This window comes from Cynoglossus semilaevis, chromosome 16, assembly GCF_000523025.1.
Source record: "Cynoglossus semilaevis isolate Cse_v1.0 chromosome 16, Cse_v1.0, whole genome shotgun sequence".
NCBI lineage: Eukaryota > Metazoa > Chordata > Actinopteri > Pleuronectiformes > Cynoglossidae > Cynoglossus > Cynoglossus semilaevis.
Window position 1 is genome coordinate 15401535 of NC_024322.1, and position 470 is coordinate 15402004.

Genomic DNA, 470 nt, shown 5'->3' on the forward strand with positions numbered 1-470 from the left:
TCTGTTTCTATCACTCATCCCCGTCTCTGTTGAGATCGACTGTGGTGAGAACTGAACCGTCAGACGCCGTCTCCTCAGACACGTGTACGAACACGCACGCTCGTAGAATTCTTCATCATTTTTATATTTCATTTATAAGGAAGTTGTGTCGATAAAACCTTTTCTCTGAAGCAAGTAACGAAGGTGCACATCATTCTTAGGGGGCGCCAGAGTGCTTTATGGAGTGCATGAAATTTGAGTGAAATTGGGGATGTTTATTTATGTGAGAATGAATGAAATTACACAGAAAGTGAGAAAAGAGAATGAGTTGAAAACAACAGATTTCATGGACAGAAAGTTGTTATTGTTTTCTGGAAAACTTGGACTTACATCATAATAATCATTATAGTGACAGTTTTTGACTGTGTGTTTGTGCACGTGTGTAAATGTATGTCATGGACTGTGTTTTGGTTGAAGCGACACAGACGGTT